The 24,514-nt window shown below is 40.7% G+C and overlaps 1 pseudogene; it reads left to right on the plus strand.

The window, feature by feature from the left end:
• Positions 1 to 24,514, plus strand: part of LOC129050285 (ADAMTS-like protein 3) — a 122,119-nt pseudogene that overhangs the window by 50,961 nt on the left and 46,644 nt on the right.

The following is a 24,514-nucleotide window of genomic DNA, read 5'->3' on the forward strand; positions in this document are numbered from 1 at the left end:
TGGGTTGGTTCCAAGTCTTTGCTATTGTGAATAGTGCCGCAATAAACATACATGTGCATGTGTCTTTATAGCAGCATGATTTATAATCCTTTGGGTATATACCCAGTAATAGGATGGCTGGGTCAAATGGTATTTCTAGTTCTAGATCCTTGAGGAATCGCTACTCTGTCTTCCACAATGGTTAAACCAGTTTACAGTCCCACCAACAGTGTAAAAGTGTTCCTGTTTCTCCACATCCCCTCCAGCACCTGCTGTTTCCTGACTTTTTACTGATCACCATTCTAACTGGTGTGAGATGGTATCTCATTGTGGTTTTGATTTGCATTTCTCTGATGGCCAGTGATGATGAGCATTTTTTCATGTGTCTGTTGGCTACATAAATGTCTTCTTTTGAGAAGTGTCTGTTCATATCCTTTGCCGACTTTTTGATTGGGTTGTTTGTTTTTTTCTTGTAAATTTGTTTGAGTTCTTTGTAGATTCTGGGTATTAGCCCTTTGTCAGATGAGTAGATTGCAAAAATTTTCTCCCATTCTGTAGGTTGCCTGTTCACTCTGATGGTAGTTTATTTTGCTGTGCAGAAGCTCTTCAGTTTAATTAGATCCCATTTGTCAATTTTGGCTTTTGTTGCCATTGCTTTTGGTGTTTTAGACATGAAGTCCTTGCCCATGCCTATGTCCTGAATGGTACTGCCTAGGTTTTCTTCTAGGGTTTTTATGGTTTTAGGTCTAACGTTTAAGTCTTTAATCCATCTTGAATTAATTTTTGTATAAGTTATAAGGCAGGAATCCAGTTTCAGCTTTCTCCATATGGCTAGCCAGTTTTCTCAGCACCATTTCTTAGATAGGGAATCCTTTCCCCATTTCTTGTTTTTGTCAGGTTTTTCAAAGATCAGATGGTTGTAGATGTGTGGTATTATTTCTGAGGGCTCTGTTCTGTTCCATTGGTCTATATCTCTGTTTTGGTACCAGTACCATGGTGTTCTGGTTACTGTAGCCTTGTAGTATAGTTTGAAGTCAGGTAGCGTGATGCCTCCAGCTTTGTTCTTTTGGCTTAGGATTGCCTTGGCAATGCGGGCTCTTTTTTGGTTCCATATGAACTTTAAAGTAGTTTTTTCCAGTTCTGTGAAGAAAGTCATAGGTAGCTTGATGGGGTGGCATTGAATCTATAAATTGCCTTGGGCAGTACAGCCATTTTCACAATATTGATTCTTCCTATCCATGAGCATGGAATGTTCTTCCATTTGTTTGTGTCCTCTTTTATTTCATTGAGCAGTGGTTTGTAGTTCTCCTTGAAGAGGTCCTTCACATCCCTGGTAAGTTGGATTCCTAGGTATTTTATTCTCTTTGAAGCAATTGTGAATGGGAGTTCACTCATGATTTGGCTCTCAGTCTGTTATTGGTGTGTAAGAATGCTTGTGATTTTTGCACATTGATTTTGTATCCTGAGACTTTGCTGAAGTTGCTTATCAGCTTAAGGAGATTTTGGGCTGAGACGATGGGGTTTTCTAAATATGCAATCATGTCATCTGCAAACAGGGACGATTTGACTTCCTCTTTTCCTGTTTCAATACCCTTTATTTCTTTCTCCTGCGTGATTGCCCTGGCCAGAACTTCCAACACTATGTTGAATAGGAGTGGTGAGAGAGGGCATCCCTGTCTTGTGCCAGTTTTCAAAGGGAATGCTTCCAGTTTTTGCCCATTCAGTATGATATTGGCTGTGGGTTTTTCATAAATAGCTCTTATTATTTTGAGATGCGTTCCATCAATACCTAATTTATTGAGAGTTTTTTAGCATGAAAGGCTGTTGAATTTTGTCAAAGGCCTTTTCTGCATCTATTGAGATAATCATGTGCTTTTTCTCTTTGGTTCTGTTTATATGCTGGATTACATTTATTGATTTGTGTATATTGAACCAGCCTTGCATCCCAGGGATGAAGCCCACTTGATCATGGTGGATAAGCTTTTTGATGTGCTGCTGGATTCAGTTTGCCAGTATTTTACTGAGGATTTTTGCGTCGATGTTCAACAGGGATATTGGTCTAAAATTCTTTTCTTTTTGTTGTTGTGTCTCTGCCAGTCTTTGGTATCAGGATGATGCTGGCCTCATAAAATGAGTTAGGGAAGATTCCCTCTTTTTCTATTGATTGGAATAGTTTCAGAAGGAATGGTACCAGCTCCTCCTTGTACCTCTGGTAGAATTCGGCTGTGAATCCATCTGGTCCTGGACTTTTTTTGGTTGGTAAGCTATTAATTATTGCCTCAATTTCAGAGCCCGTTATTGGTCTATTCAGGGATTCACCTTGTTCCTGGTTTAGTCTTGGGAGGATGTATGTGTCGAGGAATTTATCCATTTCTTCTAGATTTTCTAGTTTATTTGCATAGAGGTATTTATAGTAGTCTCTGATGGTAGTTTGTATTTCTGTGGGATCAGTGGTGATATCCCGTTTATCATTTTTTATTGCGCCTATTTGATTATTCTGTCTTTTCTTCTTTATTAGTCTTGCTAGCAGTCTATCAATTTTGTTGATCTTTTCAAAAAACCAGCTCCTGGATTCATTGATTTTTTTGAAGGGTTTTTTGTGTCTCTATCTCCTTCAGTTCCACTCTGATCTTAGTTATTTCTTGCCTTCTGCTAGCTTTTGAATGTGTTTGCTCTTGCTTCTCTAGTTCTTTTAATTGTGATGTTAGGGTGTCAGTTTTAGATCTTTCCTGCTTTCTTTTGTGGGCATTTAATGCTGTAAATTTCCCTCTACACACTGTTTTAAATGTGTCCCAGAGATTCTGGTGTGTTGTATCTTTGTTCTCATTGGTTTCAAAGAACATCTTTATTTCTGCCTTCATTTCTTTATGTACCCAGTAGTCATTCAGGAGCAGGTTGTTCAGTTTCCATGTAGTTGAGTGGTTTTGAGTGAGTTTCTTAATCTTGAGTTGTAGTTTGATTGCACTATGATCTGAGAGACAGTTTGTTATAATTTCTGTTCTTTGCCATTTGCTGAGAACTGCTTTACTTCCAACCATGTGGTCAATTTTGGAATAAGTGCAATATGGTGCTGAGAAGAATGTATATTCTGTTGATTTGGGGTGGAGAGGAAACAGATCTTTTAGGGCTGAATATTTAGTTGGATGTGGGGAGCGAGAGAATGATATCTAGATTTCTGATATCATGATTAAGTAGATAGACAGTGAGACCATTCGTCAAGACAAAATATTGGGTGAGAACCAGGGGCATGGGGCAAAGGTGATGAGCTGAGTGTGCCTGTGAATATCTGAGTTGATGTATGAATTTAGAGCTTAGGAGAGAAATCTAGACTAGAAATATAGATCTGGGGCTGTCACATGGTTAAATCTAATGATCTAATGTCCTTGGGGACTGAGTAAGGAGGACAGGTTGTGCTCTCAAGTACAGAGTCCTGGTGCCCATAATTGAAGGAACAAGCACAGGGAGAGGTGCCCCTGATGGGGACTGAACAGAATAGCCTCCTATATAGTAGAGAAACCATGAAAAACAGAAGATAAGGGTGGGTGAGCATTTAAGAAGGCAGGTCAGCAGTGGCACATACTTCAGAGAAGTCAAGAAGAACTGAAATCCACCCACTTCATTTTGACTAAAGATCACTGACAACAGCTGGTGCAGCCTCAGTGCTGGAGTTGGACTAGGCACTGGCAGGGGATGCAGGATGCATTAGTTTCCTGTGGCAGCTGTGACAAATTACCACAAATTTGGTGGCTTAAAACAACAGTAGTTTATTCTCTCACACTTCTAGAGGCCAGAAGTTCAAAATCAGGGTATCAGCAGGGTTGGTTCTTGGCTGGAGGCTCTGAGGGATAATCCATTCCTTGCCTCTCTTCTAGCTTCTGGTGCTGGAATTTGGGCTTGTCTTTAGAAAGAGCCCATTTGCAGGAGCCCAGACTGGGAGCAGCAGGTGGGCAGGATGGAGGGAAAGGAGGAGGGTGGGTGACTCTAAAATTTAAGCTTCATTAACTTTATGGTAAGTCCATGAATGAACAACAATATATGTTGCCAAGTGGGTGGGTGGGTGGAGTATTGATTTAGATGTAGGAATATACAACTAATGAAGTAAAGTTTGGGCTAATCAAAAGAGTTGATAGGCAGAAACAAAGGGGACAGATTTTTGTGCCAATGATTTTTTGTGTTCCTTGCTTGTGGAAGCATCACTCTAATCTCTGCCTTCATCTGCACCTTACCTCCTCTTGTCTATCTCTATGTTTTCCCCTCCTTTCATAAGGACACCTTCATATGATTTCATCTCAACATCCTTAATTACATTTGCAAAGATATTTTTCCACATATGGTCACATTCACAGGTTCTGGGTGCCATGTCTTTTTTTGGGGGGAGTGCACAATTCAACCCACTGCACATGGTAAGGAATGAATAGGCTGAAATGAGTAGGGATGATGAGCATAAACCCACCTTTCAAAAAGCATAAATCAGAAGAATAGAGGGAAAGCTACAACTACAGCCAGAGGGGATGTCAGGTCCAGGAAGAATGTCTTCAAGATCAGAGATACTTGGAAAAGCACTGGAGCAGATGCAGCTTTTAGGGTACCTGAAGCATATATAATTAGAAGGGCCCTCTTCATTTATTAATTTTTGAGACAAAGTCTTTCTCACCCAGGCTGGAGTTCAGCCTTGTGAGGCTGGTGCTATCACGGCTCATTGCAGCCTTGTCCTCCTGGGCTCAAGTGATTCTCCCATCTCAACCTCTCGAGTAGCTGGGACCACAGGTGTGCACCATTGGCTAATTCATGGCAGATTCTTACATAGAAATCCTTCCCAGTTGCAGCCCAGCTTCCCTTCCCCACATCAAATACTTCAATTCCCCGCAACTTTAAGCATTTGTGGGAGTCCAGACTGGGAGCAGCAGGTGGGCAAGACAGAGGGAAAAGGAGAGAGTGGTTGACCCTGAAACTTAAGCTTCATTAACTTCATGGTAAATCCATGAATGAGCAAGGATATATGTTGCCAGGCAGGTGGGTGAGTGGAGTATTGACTGAGAGGTAGAAATATACAACGAATGCAGTGAAGTTCCTGGGCTCTTCAAAGGAGTTGATAACAGAAACAAAGGAGACAGATTGCTCGTGGACAAGGAGGAGGGACACCTTTTCCCTTGAGGAAGGTAGGAAGGGGGAAATATGGGCCACTGAACAGTTTGTATGGGAATGGACAGGAAGGTGAAATATTGTTTGATGGCCTCAACTGAGTGAAATATAAAGCAAAGGCATCTAATCAGAATGAGGGGGCAGGATTTTGAGGAGGAATGAGAAATTTGAAGATGCTCTGAGGAAAATAGAGATGACAAAATATGGTTAGAGAACAGTGCCTTATGCAACTAGAGGGAGTAGAAAACCATTGCCGTTGGCACAGTTGGTGTGTGAAGCTAAGGTCACTTTGCCCTTGGGTCAAGGTCATGGACCTGCTTGGTGGCTTCCTGTGATGGATAGGTGTGATCAGGACTGTGTAGACTTCAGATTTAGAAAGAACTGCATTCAGATTTGATTTCTGCAACTAATTAACTGAAGACCACTTGGCAAGTCCCTTACCATCTTTGAACCTTGGCTTTTTCATCAGGTAAAAAGGAGGTATTATCCTCCTTGTAGGTCCTGTTTTCAATTCATTCTTCCACAAACCAACATGCTAAGTGCCCAGCACAATAGCTGACACACAAGAGGCCTGCAGTCAACATGAACTCCCCTTCCTGCGTTTACCCTTCTGCTCACTACTCACCACCCCCTGTTCTTATTAATGGTCTAAGTCCAGTTGCTTAGTTGGCTCCAGGAGTTTCCAGGGTTTAAAGGGGCTTGCAGGATAAAGGTGGTTTCAGTATGAATTAGTGCATTTTAAATGAGTGCTTCTAATCACGTTTTTGTGATTCTAATGAGTAAGCCAGTTCTTTGGGTGATGAGGAGTGATACCCTGGTTGCTGAAAGCTGGATGCTCTTTTGGCTAGGTGATTTGAATCAAATAATTATATGTTCTTCCTCAGAAGTGACTTAGACACTTCTTGGTAGAATTCAGTATCTTTCCTTCAACAGGATAATGTTCACATAAATGTCCTGTCTTGTGCCATGTGGCCATGGGCATCAGTTAGGCAGATTCAGTGTCTGGTGCTGGCCTACTTCCTGCTTCCTGGTGATTCTTTCTGCTTGCCCCAGGATCACTGATGTGAGCCATAATGACTACTTGGCATAGACTACACGTAAGTCTTGTAAATGTCTGTATAGTTTTCTCATTTAAATGAACATGTCACAATGCTCTTGGGAACAACTTTCCATTAACCTGAGTACAGCAGACAGCCTGAGACAGTGGTGCTCACTGAATTAAATTTGCTTCTGCTTTGGAGGTCTGATTTTTATTAGAGGCACGACCTGGTTGGTACCAGCTCTGCAGACCAAGTTTGATTTGTCATTCATGTTTATTGAATTCCCTGATAGCTGTGCAGATGAAGAAACCACTTAGAATTTAGAATAAAAATAAAAATAATAGCAACTAACACTGGGTGCTTAGCCCAGGTATCAGGCATTGTGGAAGCCCTTTACTGTTAGCTCATCATAATCCTATCAAGTAGGTACAGTATTTATTCCCCACTTTGTTGATAAAGAAACTGGAAATTGAAGAGGCTAAGTAAATTGCCCAAGTTGTACAGTATAGTATCTTAGTCAGTTTGGGCAGCTATCACTAGCTACCATAGATTGGGTGGCATATTAACAACAGAAATTTATTTTTTACATTTCTAGAGGCTGGGAAGTCCAAAATTAAAGTGCTGGCAGATTCAGTGTCTGGTGAGGGTCTGCTTCCTGCCTCCTGGTTCATAGAGGCTGTGTCCTCACATGGCAGAAGGGATGAGGGAGGTATCCAGGGTATCCTTTATAAGGGTACTAATCCTATTCATGAGGGCTGCACCCTCATGACCAATCACCCCCCAAATGTTTCACCTCCTAATACCATCAACTCGAGGGTTAGGTCTCTGCATATGAATTTTGGGTGCAGACACATTCAGTCTATCGCACATAGCTAGGAAGTGGTAGAGCTGGAATTTGAACCCAGACAACCTAATTCCAGAATCCAATTTCTTAATTATTGGGCCATATTGATGATACTTTCTGTATTGGTACAAGTGTAGCTGAAGTTTGTAACTGAAAATGAGATATAATTCGGTAAAGAACAGTCAGTTCAACAGATGATTCATGCTTAGATGGCTTAGTACAGGGATTAAAACTCAAATGTCTACATACTGCCCCAGAGAGAAACTGCCCAGATGTAGTCACATTGGCTGGTGACTATAGTGGTGAACTGGGGGATACATGCTCATTGTGAAGGGAGCAACTATGTATAAACATGTCGGAAGTTTTGTTTCATTTTTGTTTTTGTCAAGAGAAGCGGGAAAACTGGATTTTAATGTGAAACTTCCAATTTTAAAAATCGTCTTCCTGTTAATAACCGTGCTTTATCAATTAATGGTTATATTATAGTCCTGTATAGTGTAGGCTAGGTTTTCCTGCAGTAACCAACAACCCCCAAAGCTCAGTAGCTTAAAACAATTAAAGGTTACTTCTTGCTGATGCCACTTGTCCAACAGTGGTCAACAGGAGCCTCAGCTCTTAGAACGTCTTGGATACTCAGGCTGAGGTAGGCTTTATTTGGACATATTTTTTACATAATAACTGCAATAGTGCAAGGGGAACATGAGACTCAGACACAGACCCTTAAATCTTCTTATAGAAGTGACACAGATCACTTAGACTCGTATTTCATTGGCCAAAGTTAGTTAATGACCATACCTAACTTCAAAGGGGATGGAGAAGTGCAGACCTTCTGGGGGCTGAAAGAAACAAAATGTTTTTGAGTATTCCCACTGACTAGCACAGCTCCATATACTCTGATTTTTAAGGCAGAAGTGTCAGATTTTTTTCCCCCAAGTTAGATTCCAATTTGCAGAGATTTCAAACAGTTGATTTAAAAAAAAAATGTTTTGTTCTTGAATGATTAAATTTGACTGCTCTGAAAAATTCATATTTTGCTTCATTTGGACTAGTGACACTTATTTAAGTATTATCTTTTAGCTGATCAGGAAATCATATGCAGGAACTGTGAAAAAATTTTTAGCTGAAGTGATGATTTATAGATGAATATTTATTCCAAAAAGCACTACTCATATATTTTAAATATTTGTTTATGTCATCCACTATCTTGTGTAACTTGTCTCATTAACTACACTGTAAGGTAAGAATCTTATGTTATTAATTTATACTCTGTAGTTTCTGGCAGTATAGAAAATGGTTATTTAATAGATGTTAATAAATTTTACTGATATATCCGTCAATTAGTAGTTAATAAATCACTATAATTAGAGATCATGACTTCAGATGATGTCATAGAAGTTGGAAACACTTCAGGCAATTTTTAAGAAGTGGCTTATTGTTGGGCTGGGCGCGGTGGCTCACACCTGTAATCCTAGCACCTTGGGAGGCTGGGGCGGGCAGATCGCAAGGTCAGGAGATTGAGACCACCCTGGCTAACACGGTGAAACCCTGTCTCTACTAAAAATACAAAAACTTAGCTGGGCGTGGTGGCGGGCGCCTGTAGTCCCAGCTACTCGGGAGGCTGAGGCAGGAGAATGGCGTGAACCCGGGAGGCGGAGCTTGCAATGAGCTGAGATCGTGCCACTGCACTCCAGCCTGGGCGACACAGTGAGACTCTGTCTCAAAAAAAAAGAAAAAAAAAAAAAAGTTGCTTATTGTTGATTATGATGGGATATGAAAGCCAAAATTCAGTAGCCCCTCAATTTCAAAGGCATTTCTGGCTTATTCCTTATGAATCACAAGGCAAGACTTTCTTTTCAAATATCATTTTTCTGTGATGTTTTCACATGCTTTATCTTGCTATAACATTTGGATGAATTGTAACTTAAAAAAAATTATAAGTGCTCAGGGAGGTATTCAATTGCCTGAGATCTTGCAAGGCCTTAAACACTCTTCAAAACAAGCCCCTCCTAGCTCCTAAGCCCACATCCTTCCTCGATGACCAGATAGAGAGTGATTCTCAGTCTCATGAAATGCAGAGTGCTCAGGGACATGAATGTGTGAGGACAGAGTCTGGCCCAGGGGCAGTGTTTCTATAATTTAATAGTGGTATTACTCCCCTTGGAGAAAGTTACATGAACACAAATTACTCATTGATTGAATCTTGACCATGCAAGTGTGTTTCCAAAATCATTCACTCTTAAGTTGTTCCACATGTACTGGTAAATATTAATTTAATGGCCTGTGTAACTGGGCTTTTGTTGTTGTTGTCTATCTGCTGATACTTAGGGTAGAGGAAGTTGTAATGTAGTGTTAAGATTCTGAGTCAGATAACTTGGGTTTTAAAACCATTACCAACACTATATACTAGCTGTGTAATATTGGCAAATCATTTACTCAGTAATGTTTAGATTCCTTATTTATAAAATAGAGTTAAAGGTATCACCTGCATCATAAAATTGCTCTGAAGATTAAATAATGTGTACAATATTCGTGGCATAATGCCAGGTACATGCTAAGCATTCAATACAAATCAGCAATTATTAATATTGTATTACTATCTTTATAAAATCATATAATCAGGATTAAAGGATCTCAAAAGTCATTGGATTAAGCAACTCATCCAATAATTTAATCCCCCCTACAATTTTTCCACCAAGACATCTCCTAGACTATGATTGAATACTTATTATTAGATATCTCTGACTTTTCAAACTTTCTCATATTGAACCAAATTATGCTTAAACCTGTAGCTTTCACCATTTGGAAATACACAGAAGAAAAGTAGACCCTTTCCTCATGATAGCTCTTCGTGAATTTGGAAATATCTCTAATCATAAGCTATTCTCTAAACTTCCTTGAAACTTACTACCTCTCCCTGAAATTTTCACTTGATCTTTCTCTTTCCCTGCAACACCAAAACGTTGGAAAGAATAGTGTGTAAATCATTGTCTCAGCTTCCTCTAGTTTCCTTTCTTCTTCAACAGCTTGGATGTAGAGTCTGATTCAACACCAAAATGTTGGAAAGAATAGTGTGTAAATCATTGTCTCAGCTTCCTCTAGTTTCCTTTCTTCTTCAACAGCTTGGATGTAGAGTCTGATTCAACACCAAAATGTTGGAAAGAATAGTGTGTAAATCATTGTCTCAGCTTCCTCTAGTTTCCTTTCTTCTTCAACAGCTTGGATGTAGAGCCTGATTCAACACCTCCAAGCTGAAGCATGAGGGCTACCCGGGAGTCAAAATCAGATGAAAAACAGAGAGAAATAATAACATTGGCCCTCTTTTATTGAATCCTTTATAGTGTTTGGATCATTATACTAAGAATTTTGCATATATTTTCTCATTGAATCCTCACTAGGCCCTATGTGAAGTATATGTTGGTATTATTATCTCTATTTTACTGTTGAGGAAAATCAGTCTCTGAGAGTTTGAATTTTTCAACATCCTGCCCCTTAAAAGGTTGGTGGGTGGATCCAGGTTTGTACGTGGGTGTTTTCTTCCTCCAAAGTCCCTGCACTTAAACACCAGGTTTATAAATAAAGTTAGATGAATATGGGAAGGAAGAAAGAGATAAACCACCAAATCAGTTGATATTATTGTCGTTTACACATTATGTAAAATATACGCTTAAGAAAAAAAAAACATAAGACATGATCTTTTTTCTCATATAAGGAATCTTACAATCTAGCAAATACACATATGTACACATGAAAAATGACAGAAGGAAAGATAGCAGTATAAACACATATTTTATATGAGACATCTCTCCTTTTAATTATTTTTTATATTTTAAAAATTGTTTATAAATAAATAGATATAATGACAGAGGTAGAGATACATAGGCATAGGTACAGCTAATGATAAAGACAAGGAGATATAAAGATATAGATAAAGACTATAGACAGCTATTAATATAGGGATATAGGGATTTAGAGATAGAAGTAAAAATAGAAAAACAGATATTTAAAGTAAAACTATGAACCAGAAGGTTAGACATCAAATTTAGGACAGTGGTTGTTTTGGGGAGGAAATGAGAGAATAGGACAAGTGTAGGGCTGGGGAGAGAGGAAACGTCTGTAATGTTCTGTTTATTTTATAGGCATAAAAATACCTGGGCTGGGCAGTGTGGTACATGTCTGTAATCCCTGCATTTTGGGAGGCCAAGGCAGGAGGATCACTTGATCCCAGGAATTCAAGACCTGCCTGGGCAACATAGGGAGACCCTGTCTTTACATCAAATTTTAAAAAGCTAGGTGTTGGGGCGCAGGCCTGTGACTCAACCTCCCAGGCTGAAGTGATCTCAGCTACTTGGGAGGCTGAGGTGGGAGGATCACTTGAGCCCAGGAGGTTGAGGCTGCAGTGAGCCACAATCCCACTATTGCACTCCAACCTGGGCAACAGAGTGAGATCTTGTCTTGAAAAATAAAGCACAGAAATCTGAATAAAAATATAAATAGAAAAGAGAGGGGATATGGAGGGACAGCTTCAAATCTTAATATTAATATTTCAGCCTTGCATTAGCATCGTATAAATGATACTATCCTGTAAGACATTATATTATTTACATTTATAAAACTATGTTCTCATAAAAGAGAGCCAAACTGTACATTTAAGAATTACATCACAACTAAGCTTCCTGAAATGAAGGGAGCTCCCCCTCCCCTGGCTTTGGGCACCACTGACCGCCATGCTTCTGTTGGCAGGCAGTGGGCTGCGATTGGCAACTGGGAAGCAATGCCAAGGAGGACAACTGTGGAGTCTGTGCCGGCGATGGCTTCACCTGCAGGCTCGTACGGGGACAATCGAAGTCACACGTTTCTCCTGAGAAAAGTAGGTTTTAAACCCAACACGTTATTACCATCATACAAGATGTATTTTAGACCATCTATTGCTAGAATAACATTTTCTTTTTTTCTTTTTTTTAAATTTTATTATTATTATACTTTAAGTTTTAGGGTACATGTGCACAACGTGCAGGTTAGTTACATATGTATACATGTGCCATGTTGGTGTGCTACACCCATTAACTCGTCACTTAGCATTAGGTATATCTCTTAATGCCATCCCTCCCTCCTCCCCCCACCCCACAACAGTCCCCGGGGTGTGATGTTCCCCTTCCTGTGTCCATGTGTTCTCATTATTCAATTCCCACCTATGAGTGAGAACATGCGGTGTTTGGTTTTTTGTCCTTGTGATAGTTTGCTGAGAATAATGGTTTCCAGTTTCATCCATGTCCCTACAAAGGACATGAACTCATCCTTTTTTACAGCTGCATAGTATTCCATGGTGTATTTGTGCCACATTTTCTTAATCCAGTCTATTGTTGTTGGACATTTAGATTGGTTCCAAGTCTTTGCTATTGTGAATAGTGCTGCAATAAACATACGTGTGCATGTGTCTTTATAGCAGCATGATTTATAATCCTTTGGGTATATACCCAGTAATGGGATGGCTGGGTCAAATGGTATTTCTAGTTCTAGATCCCTGAGGAGTCGCCACACTGACTTTCACAATGGTTGAACTAGTTTACAGTCCCACCAACAGTGTAAAAGTGTTCCTGTTTCTCCACATCCCCTCCAGCACCTGTTGTTTCCTGACTTTTTAATGATCGCCATTCTAACTGGTGTGAGATGGTATCTCATTGTGGTTTTGATTTGCATTTCTCTGATGGCCAGTGATGATGAGCATTTTTTCATGTGTCTTTTGGTTGCATAAATGTCTTCTTTTGAGAAGTGTCTGTTCATGTCCTTCGCCCACTTTTTGATTGGGTTGTTTGTTTTTTTCTTGTAAATTTGTTTGAGTTCATTGTAGATTCTGGATATTAGCCCTTTGTCAGATGAGTAGGTTGCAAAAATTTTCTCCCATTGTGTAGGTTGCCTGTTCACTCTGATGGTAGTTTCTTTTGCAGTGCAAAAGCTCTTTAGTTTAATCAGATCCCATTTGTCAATTATGTGAATAACATTTTCTGAATGCTAAGCTTTTTTAGTTGGAAGTAGCTTTTGTACCAACTTTCTAAAAGTGAAATTTCTTCCAAAAAGTGTGTATCAAACTTTTGTTCCCATTATATCTTCGAAGAGGACCTGTTTCTTTGAACCTTTGCCAATGCAGGGTATTACTGTTTTAAAAATATGTATTTACCAATTTTTCAGGTAAATCGTGAAATAATAATTTCCTTTATTTGTCTTCCTTTGACTGCTAACAAGCTAGAAAATATTGTTGTGTATCTATTGACCATTTATAGTTTGTAATTTCTCAGTTAGCTATTGAAGCCATTTATCAATTTTCCTATTTGGATGTAGATCTTTTCTTCATTGTTGAGAGCTTTTAATATATCACCAATACTAACATTTTTTCTGTCATACCTATTTCAAATATGGTTCCAGTTTGTTCATTGACTTTCAATTTTGTATAATTAGAGTTTCTAAGTTTCTAAGTATTATGTATTTGGAAATTTCCATCTTTTCATTTTAATAATGTCTGTCTTTTAAAACATCCTTTAGTTTGGGGAATCAGTAAACTTTTTCTGTAAAGGGATAGATAATAAATATTTTAGGCTTTGCTGGCCATATAGTCTCAACTACTCAACACAGCTGTTGCAGTGTAAAAGCACACAGAGACACCTGTAAATAGATCAGCATGGCTACATTCCAATGAAACTTTATTTACAAAAATAGCCTGAAGGCTGAATTTGGCCCTCAGGTTTGTTAACCACTCCCTTAAAGGAAACAAAAATCATTCATGTATGTTTTCTGCCAGTACTTTTATGGTTTTGTTTTTCTTTATAATAATTCTTTCTGAATACCCCCTTGTTGGTGGTATTCAGTTATAAATGTAGGTGAGTTCAGCCAAAGATTTGATTTTAAATCTTTTATTCATTTGAATTTAGTTTGATGTAACTTGTAAAGTCGGCATCTTACTTATTTTCCCAAATGGGGAAAGCATTACAGGAGGGTGGAGGGTTTTCCAGGCAGAGGAAACACAAAGTTCATGGCGTGACACTGGAGAAGAGCCTGGGTTTTTTGAGGAACTCCTAATATGTTGTTCAGGCCTGACTGTACATTGAATAGGGTAGAAGATAAGACAGAATGGCATTCGGAGTCAAAGCCTTCATTATTGTGTTTTATTTTTCAGATTAAGTGGAGCCATCAAAGCGATTTAGGCAGTGGAGTGATATGGTTAGGTTAGTGTTTTAGTAAAATAATTCTGGTGGCGTATGGAGGCTGGATTACCTGTCAGATGAGCTTGGAAGCAGGGAGTCCAAATAGGAAATGTCTTTCAAACTACTCAAGAGTGTTTAAAATAATGAGGCCTTGATCTAGGGTAGCGTGGCAGGAAACATAGAGGAAGGAACAGCTGGAGAGATCTTTAGCATGTAGAATGAACAGAGTTTGGTAATTCTTTGAATGACAGCTATAAGAGAAAAGAAGCAGCTAGAATGGCCCAAATTTTCCACCTTGTGCAGCTGGGTGGACATGTTTGCTATTCATTTGGGTAAGGAATTCATGAAGAGGAGACACATAACAGAGGTGAGCGTCTACCTCCCTGAATTTTATTCTCTCCAGAATTTTCACCCCGTAAGTATCCAATGCCCAAGTATCTTTCTGACGCCTGCAAACAGATGTGATTATATTTTGTTTATGGTTGGAGGGTTTATCTGAAACGTGCTAGTTTATCATGGCTGATAGCAAAACCCCTTGTTGGTGGTATTCAGTTATAAATGTAGGTGAGTTCATCCAAAGAGAGTATATAGAATATAAGAGGAAGCCAATAATTGCATCCTGAGGAAAAGCTGAAGTCAAAGCATTTAGCCAGGGAAGACGTTTAAGGGAATCCAACTGAGAAGGAATGAATAGAGTAAGTAGGTAAATGCAGAACTTAGCAAGAGCAGTACCATGACCCCAAAGGAATAAGTAATTCCAAAAATGAGGTGGGGGTGGCCAGCAATGTTAAATGCTCTTATGAGTTCAACTGGAATAAGGGCCCAAAAGTTTGTCTTTGGCAATTTGAAGGTCATTTGTGATGTGAACAAGAGTGATTTTGATGAACTTCAGGCTGAAATCAAAGCTTGATTGCAATGGGTTGATGAGTAAAGAGAATGTATAGAGGGAAGGATTTGCTCAGGACAAGAGGAGAGGAACAGACCAATACCCTGTCAACAACTACATAGCTCTACAGGGTTGGTTGGAGAACACCGTGAGGTGTTCCAGCCTATTGTCTTTATTTGGCTCTTCATTAGGAGATAGAGTTGGCCACTAGGAGTGAGGGCTCAGAGACTTGAGCCTGTTCCCATGAAGGAAAGAAGAAGGAGCCATCAACAACAGTACAAAGATAGAAGAGTAGCTGTAAGGGCCTAGCTGAGATTGGAAACCATGAATTCATGGAGGTTCCAATTTCTGGACTTCATGAAGGAGGTGGCTTTGAATGGTGGTATACCAATGAGAAATGTATTCTACTGGAAATCACAGAAAACTCAACTTAGAAGCATTGGAGTTTATAAATCTTTTCTAATAAAAAGCCTGGAGTAGGCAGCTAAGGCTGGGGATGCTGTTTTACCGTGTCCTTCAGGAACCAGGCACCTTTCTCTCTTCTTCACACCCTTAGAGGGTGGCTTTTGCCTCCGTGGCTGCAAAGTCATTATTGGACATTGAGATGTTACATCCACATCCCAGATAATAAGGAAGAACATAGTGTGAAAAGCATTTTTTTAAATACTGTGTTCTTTATCCAGGAAAGGATATTCTCCCCAGGGAATTTTGCTTCGTTGACCAGAATTATGGTGTGTGACACCCTGGCTTCCAAGGAGGCAGGAAACCAAGTAGTTAGCATTCTATCCATTCTGCTATTACTAATGTTGATCACATGCTTTGTAATTCCCAAAGCTCTCTTCAGACTTATCATTTAATTCTACCAGCATTCTTACATTATAATTTGGATAATGTCCTGCCTGTTTTACAGATGAGGAAACCAAGGATGAGAAATGTTAAGAAACATCTCCCATAACTAATTATGAAAGGAAATATTGGGAAATGGTTAAGAAATTGGGGTCTGGAGCCAGCCTTCCAGGGTTAAGTCCTGGGTCTGTTGCTTATGAGCTGTGCAGAGTTATTTAATTTATTTCACTTCCATGGGTATCTTGGATCTCTAATTTTAAACTGGGAATAACAACAGTACTGCCTTTGTAGAGCTGTTGTCAGGATTTAAAAGATCAACCCATGTTGAGAACTCCAAATAGCATAGTAACTAGAGAGTACTCAGTAAATGCTAGCTGCGTTTTTGTTAAAACTATTACTCATTGGGATACCAAAGGATGTCACACTGATATGGGATGGTGGCAGGAAATTGAAGGGCCTGGGTGAGGACAGGGACTCTGTTTTCACACCCAAATGTTGCATTTTCAAAGACCACTCTGGCCTGCCATGCCCCCCATTCTGTGCCTATAAAAACCCCAAGACCCTAGCAGTCACACACACGAGTGACTGGGTGTTGAGAGGAACACATTGGCAGAAAAACACACAGACACCGACAGGCTGTTGACAGTGGAACGACACAGACACAGAGGGAAATTTGGCTGAGGGTGGATGGACGAGAGCCCAGCTGCTAAGGGACACCAGGAGAAGACTACCTTCCCACTTCATCCCTCTTCCCCTCCCCATCCATCTGCTGAGAGCTACCTCCACCATTGAATAAAACCTTGCACTCATTCTCCAAGCCCATGGTACTGGAAAAAATGAATCACACATGGGCTTGGAGAATGCGTGCAAAGGTTTGTTGAACGGTGGAGGTAGCTCTCAGCAGATGGATGGGGAGGCAGAAGGGGGATGGAGTGGCAAGGGATACAGAAAGCCCTGGGATACAGAAAGCCCTCTGTCCTTGAGATAAGGCAGAGGTTCTAGCTGAGCTGATTAACACAAGCCACCTGCGGACAGCTAAGCTGAAAGAGCACACTGTAACACACGCTGGAACTTTGGGAGCTGTAAACACTCAACTCTAGTTGCTGCCTTGGGGTTGGAGCCCCAACCTCCCCATAACCTGCCCGTCTGCATGCTCCCCCTAGGGGCTTGAGCTGCTGGGCACAGAAGAAGCGAGCCATTCCTCCTGTTGCATGCCCTGGGAGGGGGATAAGGGAACTTTGCCCCTTTCAATACCTCTTATATACTTTAAATGTAAATGTGGGTATTCGTAAACATATTTGAAAGTCAACAATCAGTCCATCTGGGGATTGATTTCAAGAGAGCTACTGCTTGGTATGGAGGACAACATTGAAAGTGTGAAAACAGAGTGAATTGTAGGACAAACCAAAGTTTTAAGACTCAGATCAGTGAACACAGTTTGAAGAGACAGGCTATACTGAGAAGTGTTCCTTCAGGAAGGCATGTGGATGAGGGGAGTAAGGGAGAAAGACAGTAGCCAGATCAGGCTGTAATGGAAGTGTGTAGAGTTAGTATTGCTCTTAGAAAGTTTGGAAATCTCATCAGAAAATACCTCGTTTTCTCAGGGTCCAAGAAAGATTAGAACTTGAGATAATTCTAATTGAACCAGGATAAATGCCAAATGAAGTTGTGCCAAAAAGGGCAGTCTTATTTGGAGAAGTGTGCAGAAGAGGTACTGAAATGCAAGGTAGTTCATTATTCTCTCTCTCTCTCTCAATTTTCAGCTTTTGGATTACATATGCTTTTGAGAATCTATTAAAAGTTATGCATTTTCTTTCCAGGAAAATATATGTGTACTTATAAGCCCCACATTTGCCATTCTGATTTTTTGTAAGGTTCTCAGACCCCTGATGCCTGTTAGGACATTCCAGGTTAAGAACCCCTAAAATGTCCTTTTTTTTAAATCAATTTCTACATAGAAAGGGGAACTGGAGGGCACAGATCCTTCAGTGCAGGGCATGAGTGACATGGTATAAGCCAGGAAGATCCCACAGGATGCTGGCATTTTATCAGGTTCCGTATGCGTGTGCTTGAGCTAAGGCTAAAGGTAGCAAAGATTCCTGCCTGCGAGAAAACACAGTCCTTCACCATCTTGATTCTAATTATGGCCCCGTCACGTCTGTTACAGCGCGGAAACTGACCAGCTGAAGCTGTTTTTGGCTGGGATTTTTCCCTAGGCCATATGGAAGCAGTTCCCTATAATCATGCTTTGTGTGAAAGAAATGTGGGAAATGAAGCCATGTCTCCCCCTGAGTGTGCATCACTGCAGCCTGCAGAATCCACGCAGCTCCTACATCCACACCTTGCCAAGAATTCATTCCAATCTTCCCTGGGACTCACCCTGAGTCAGGCCATGGCAATGAGATGCTGTTGGCACAGCCCTGCACTGGAGCAAGTGCACAAGGCTGCATACAGGATATCATTTCCATCACGCGGTGAGGCAGACACAAGGTGTAAGAGCCTGGAGCCAAAACCTTTGCTATGAAAAAAATCAGAAATTTATCCAGATACAACACACAGATTTCCTGTTCAGAGGGAGAAGGAGAGAGACGGAACTGACAACCAACATAAACAGCTTTGGATGTTGGAAAAGAAAACTAGAGGCCACTCAGGTATTAAAGAGAGAAAGCTCTAAAAACAACAACAAACATATCTGTTTAGAGAGTCTTGACTTGGCATTTAGAAACTTAGTTGTATTTCCAAATTTGTTCCTTATTTTGGTCTTGTCCACATCAGGGCACACATGTGTGAGGCAAATAAACAAGATCTGCTTGTCTATTCTAAGCTTTTTGTCCATTTTTACATGGTGGCAGCCAAGCCTATTGATACAGTGATACCTAAGGCCAACTGGGAACACCAGCATTTTGCTCAAGTTTTGACAGTATGAAGATAAACACACTCTTCTAATGGATTCCTTGACACAAATAGAATCCTGGGCTAGGTGGATCGTAGGGCTGCCTCACGGGGTAATTCTTAAGAGTTTTTCCCTTCATCCACTGTTCATGTCTCCTTTGACTGTCACTCCCAAAAACCATTTACAAATTTAACTTATTCCATAACAAGGAAGATTGTATAGGATATAAAGGGTCTGCTAACATGGTAATATGGATTGGTTTTCATTCTCCTGTCTTCCCACATCATCTCTTTCTACTTCCACATTCGTCTTTCTAGGGTGAGATTCTGGCTGGTCATACTCTTCTATCAGAACTGTGGCTGAGAAAGGAATATTCAAACCAAAGACCCTGTTCCTTTTAATGGAATTAAAAGTTGCCCCCTCCTCCATTTAATTCAGCAAGGGAGAGTGTGGCCTGGAAGGAAGACCCTGTGTCTAGAAATAAAGACTCCTGAGTTCTAGTCCTTGCCTAGCTCTTTTACATGTTGTTGTGTGTCTTCTGGCCCCGTGCATGAAGAGAGATAATGGAAAAATAGCATGTAGACTGTGTTGCGAAGGAATGTCATAGATTGTATTTTACATGGAGAAGCAGACAGACTGTGAAGAACTCCCTGGCCTCTTCATGAATCGCCTTACACCTATGATAAAATCCGCATCCCTCTCCAAAGCCTTTAAAGCCTGTATCATCTGGCCCCTGTGTTACACATGTGCTGCCATCTGCTCCTCATTCCCTAATCACCAGTTACACTGGCTTTCTGGGAGATTCCAGAATGTCAGGTGCCCATTCTCCCCGTGGGCCTTTGCACCAACCCATCCCCGAACCTGGAACATGTGTCTCCCTGCTCTTCAACGTAGTTACCTCTTTCTCAACCTTGAGCACAAGTGTCGCCTCCTCAGAGAGGCTTTCTTTGACCACTCTATGTAAAGTAGGCCCTTCTCTTTTCTGTTTAGTTCTTGCTTAGCCTTGAGGGAAAGAAGTGGTTATTTCATTTATTTGTTTAATTTGCCTCTCCCACTAGTAAGCTTTGCAAGAGCAGGCACCATGTCTGTGGTGTTCACCATTTTATTCCTAGTGCTAGTGCAGTACTGAACACATCCTAGGAGCTCAGTTAATGTTGAACAAATGAATACATGGCCTTCGCTGGAGATGATTCTGCTTCCTGTTATGATTTCAGTGGGACTAAATGATATTGTGCAATAGAACTGGACTGGAAGCCAAAGACTGGGGAAATAACCTCAGTTTGACCTCTAACAATCTATCTTCTTAGGCAAGATGCTTCATTTACTGGTGCCTCAACTTTTTCATCTGCACAGTGAGCATGGACAATTTATATGACCTCTTCTAGCTCTGAAAATCTATTAAGTGTATGTGTAAGTTGTTCGTTGTTTTAAAAAAAAATAGATATTAGGATTGAATGGAGTTTAGAGAAACAAGTCCCAGGAACTTATATGAAGCAATTTTCCAAACTTTTAATGAAAGGCTTGACAGTGATGGCTTGTCTTTATTCTTAAAGGACCCAGGAAATTTTAGATATACCACAAGAATGAGTTGGTGTGAAGTTTCCTCTTATCTCCCATGAACTGCTACTTGGTTGCCTTTTAACATGTTACTGTCACAGCCTGCAAGAGGGAGGTTTAGTTTGTGCATTGACCCCCTCATTGGTATGTGAGCTCCTCAAGAACCTCATGCACCTGGCCCAGTACCTGGCACCCAATATGTTTCCAGTAAAGGTGTGTTGACTTGACCTACACAGAATTGAAGAGCCCACTTAGACCAGCATCCCTATGGCAGCAGTCCTTGAGGAATGTGAATTAAAATCAGAAGCAGCTTATTGGTAGCCAAGCACTGCAACACCCGGGGTCACCCAGGAGACCTGACACCTGCTGACCAGCTGAGAGCACTGGGATTATTAGTAAAAATACTTATTGGGAAAATGATAATAATAGTGGCCCCCAGAGTTTGTATGCTTACACTGTGCTATGTATTTGTCATGTATGACATTATTTATTCTTAACATAACCCTACAAGGTAGGTACTACTATACCCCTCCACCCCCCATTTAACAAATGGAGAAATAGGCTCAGTGAAATTAAGCACCTTGGTCAAGGTCTCACAAATGGCGAGTGGTCAAGATGGTTCTGACCTCAGAGTTCATGTGCTTAACCACTCTCCCAAAGTGTCTTCCAAGGACAGCTAGATGAGCATGAGGCGAGAGGCGCACCGAGGCTTAGAGTGATGGGACAGGGAACAAAGGTAGCACAGAAATGGAGCCAGAGGGGAGCAAAGACTGCCTCAGCCAACCTACCCCTTGTTTCCCTTTGGCAGAGCCCAGCCAGCTCCACGGTTCCTAACCCAGGGTGCACATCAGGAGCACTTGGGGAACTTGTCCCACATTCTAATCCTCAGGCCCCACCCTAGAATTTTGAGGGGTAAATCTGGGCAATTGTAGGCTACCAAACTCCCCAGGTGGCCGCTGGCCCATGCCTGTGGTTAACGCCTCTGCTTTTCAGTGTCCGATGTCCCACTACAGAGTCAGAAGGCAGATGACTGTTTTATCCTCACCAGCCTCCTGATTTCTTAGAGGCAGTATAAAGGGCAGAAAATGGGAGTTACACTATGATGCTCGAGAACATCTGGACAGATATTTGTTATTAGATGCTGTGTGACATAGTCCCATCTCCTGCGTGCTGTTCCAAAGCTAGCCCTGCCAATGAGCACAGAAGCACACATTATTTGTCAGTCGGCCTGTTACCATGGTCTTTTGAGGTAAAGGCAATTTAGGCCAGTAAATAAACATACCTCAGGTTGGGAACAGAGGTTTCTGCATAGGAGCTAAGGGCTGAAGATACTCATTTGCAGATTCAGCAATCAGAGACTTTAGTAATGTGGCCTAACAGCTCAAGGCATGCGAGTCAGTTTTGAGTTTGCAGCCGATTGTTCTCAACAAGGCGAAGCTCTGCTGTGTTCCTGCCTTCCTTTGTAAAAAATTTGCATTAATTTCCTACATTTGCTTTTTCTACTTTTGCTTACCGGCATACTGCGTTTTTCTCACCCCCATTTGCAAAGTAGTGTATAGACAGTCCTCCAGCTGCAGAATCAGTGTTGCTACCCATTGACTTTTCCTTTTTTTGCCTTCCAAAATCCCTCACTGCTCCTACAGAATGACAGATGAACTTGAAGCAAACCTTACTATCCTACTTTTGAAAAATTGTGCAGACCCTGTTCTGTACAGTGCCACGCTAGGTAACTCTTTTTTTTTTTTTTTTTTTTTTTTTTGTTTGAGATGGAGTTTTGCTCTTGTTGCCCAGGCTGGAGTGCAATGGTGCAATCTCAGTGCAATGGTGCAGCCTCCACCTCCCGGGTTCAAGTGATTCTCCTGCCTCAGCCTTCTGAATAGCTGGGATTACAGTCACGTGCCACCATGCCTGGCTAATTTTGTATTTTTAGTAGAGATGGAGTTTCACCATGTTGGTCAGGCTGGTCTTGAACTCCTGACCTCAGGTGATCCACTTGCATCAGCCTCCCCAAGTGCTGGGATTATGGGCGTGAGCCACCGTGCCCTGCCTCGGTGACTCTTTTTAGTCTAAGTGATGACAGATAGTTATGGGTGTGTGAGGGCATTAACAAACACTTTTTTTTATTTCAGTTTACAAAATGTTTTCACAACATTATCTCATTTTAAAAAATGAATTCCTTAAAAATAAAACCTATTTTTTTGCAATTTTCTATAGTGTTCAAATTATTAGTATTAGCATGTATTTAAAAACTTTTCTTTTTTTTTAAAAAAACTACTTTATGCCTTGGGAATGGGTGTGTGTGTGTGTGTGTGTGTGTGTGTGTGTGTGTTTGAATCTAAATAGCAGAAGGAGAAATAAATGCAGGTTCTAGAAATGTAACATGAAAAATACTCGACAGAAAATTTTGTTCAGAAAAAAAAACCCAACCAACTAAAAAAACACACACCAAAAAAATAAAAAAATAAAAAACAAAACAAAAATAGAAAAGTGGGGGTGAGGTTGTCAAAGTGAAAGTCACTAACACATCCTTTTCCTTGTTTTACCTTGGAATGTATATATTTAGGTTGATGTAGTTCTGGTTGAACTTTATAGTGAAAATAAATGATCTGATATAAATTACAGTGCTTTTGGGCTGAAACTGATGTTTATTGATTAGTTAATATTGTTTGGACAATTTATTTCCTGTACATCTTGCTACTTAGCAAAGCTGTGATATCCAGCAGGAAATGAGACATAGAAAAAATACGATGGAACACCTGGACTTCAGCATTTACGTGTGGGAGGGAAAGTCAGTGAATCTTAGGTCAGTCCAGTGATTGCAAAATCAAACAAGTGAAACTCATAAAATGAAACTCTGTGTGATGAGTGAATTTGAGTTTATACAGCATCACTTGGTCTCATAGTAGAAGGATTTAAAAGCGTAGTTTTGGGTCCTTACCCTGGTTCTAATGCTTAGGAACACTGTGATCTTGGGCAAGTCACTTTAACCTTGTAAAATTTTAATTGTCTTAATTGTAGAAATGAGTTTTCATTAGAATGAATGAGGTAATTTATCTCAAGTTCCTTAGCATGTTGCCTGGTGGCAGAGTAAGTGCTCAACATGGTTTAAATAATAATTTATACTTACCCAACCCCTAATTGGCACCAGGTTCTTTTCTAAGCCCTTTGCATATATTACCTCATTGAACACTCATAACAACCCCTTGGAACAGGTATTCTATTATCCTCATTTCACAGATGTAACTGAGGCACAGAGAGGGTAAGTAACTTGCCCAAGGTCACACAGCAAGTGGCGGTGCTGGTATTCCAACCCAGGTTGTCTGGCTCCAGAATCCGTGATCATAACCACTATACCATATTGCCTCTCTCAGTAGTTTATAGAGTAAAAATAATGCAAATGGCATTTAAAGAGGGACAGGAAGGAGCTCTGGTGGATGGCACAGTGAGTAGCAGTATCGAGAATCTCTTATCACCAAATTTCAATGAGACAGTTTTGGAATAATTCCAAACAATGAACGTGATCGGCAGGAACCAGTTACCACCATCAACAACAAATCTAGGTGTCCCAGACATGAACCTACTGTTAGCGACACCATAGGATGGGATGGAGAGGAAGCCTTTTCTCTCCATCTTATATGTTTTCTTTTTTAAATTAGACATAGTTGCCTAGGCTGAATGCAATAGCATAATCATGGCTCACTGCAGCCTCAACCTCCTGGGTTCAAGGGATCCTCCTGCCTCAGCCTCTTAACTAGCTGGCACTACAGGCATGTACCACCACACCTGGCTAATTTTTAAATTTTTTGTTGAGACAAGGTCTCACTATGTTGCCCAGGCTGATCTCAAACTGCTAACCTCAAGTGATCTACCTTAACCTCCCAAAGTCCTGGGATTACAGGCATGAGCCACCATGCCCAGCCACCATCCGATATGTTTTCAATAATTGGCTTATAGATCATTAGAAAGTATAGGATTTCAAAGCAGGCTTAGAATCAGACCTGCTTGGCAATACCATCTGCCTTCTTCTGACAGGAGGTTTCAGGCAGTCTATACTGAGCTTGTGCTGAACCACAAGCAGCAGTCTGCTCTTTCTTACTGTACTTACAATTGCTTCCTCTCTTTATCATCGCC

Source organism: Pongo abelii, chromosome 16 (assembly GCF_028885655.2).
Source record: "Pongo abelii isolate AG06213 chromosome 16, NHGRI_mPonAbe1-v2.0_pri, whole genome shotgun sequence".
In the NCBI taxonomy this organism is placed as follows: Eukaryota; Metazoa; Chordata; class Mammalia; order Primates; family Hominidae; genus Pongo; species Pongo abelii.